This window comes from Acyrthosiphon pisum, chromosome X (genome assembly GCF_005508785.2).
Source record: "Acyrthosiphon pisum isolate AL4f chromosome X, pea_aphid_22Mar2018_4r6ur, whole genome shotgun sequence".
Taxonomy (NCBI): Eukaryota; Metazoa; Arthropoda; class Insecta; order Hemiptera; family Aphididae; genus Acyrthosiphon; species Acyrthosiphon pisum.
The window spans coordinates 131,429,726-131,430,510 of record NC_042493.1 but is presented as its reverse complement, the minus strand read 5'-3'; positions in this window follow the sequence as shown (position 1 = coordinate 131,430,510).

Genomic DNA, 785 nt, shown 5'->3' with positions numbered 1-785 from the left:
TTTTTGAAATAAAATTAACTTGAAGTTAACACGTTAATCTTGAAAAAAAGTAACTTATTAAGTTAAAAGTTAATTTGAAAAAAAAAGTAACGAGTTAATTAACTTAATTAAAATTAACTTAACGTTTTAACTTAATTTTAATTTTTAACTCTTTAATGCCCAGCCTTGTTGATTTTACAATGATGTGTGTTTTTATATTTTTTTTTATTTTTTTATTTCTGTGTCTGTGTACACGATAAGTAGTCGAAATAATGCTTCGATTATCAACTTCAGTATCTTGTTCGATTGGAAAGTGAATATCGTTGGTGCATTAGGGAGGTCAAAATTTAAATTTCCCAGTAGTTTTTAAAAGCGCCGGGAAAAACAAAAAAAAAAATTAAGGAAAAACGGGAATTTTTACGCAAAATCGATTTTTCACAAAATTGAATTTGGTTTTTGGTGTAACTTTAAAAAAAATGACCGTCGATACACGAAATTTTGACTGAATGTTTATCTTAGCATTTTCTATACACGATAAAATTTTCAAAATATTTTGATTTATTTTGAGCACTTTACGGACATTTTCATTTTCAATTTTTTTTTTAGTTTTTTTTCTAAAAATATCAATAACATTTTATTTGTTGGATAAAAAAGCTTGAAAATTTAATAGAAGGCTCCTAGTATATTGTTTCAAAGGCAGATGAAAAATATTAAAAATTGTTAGTCACATTTTTTTTTTATAAGCATTTAAGTTCAAAAAATGACAAATATGGAAAAATCACGAAATTTGCAATTACTTCGAGTTA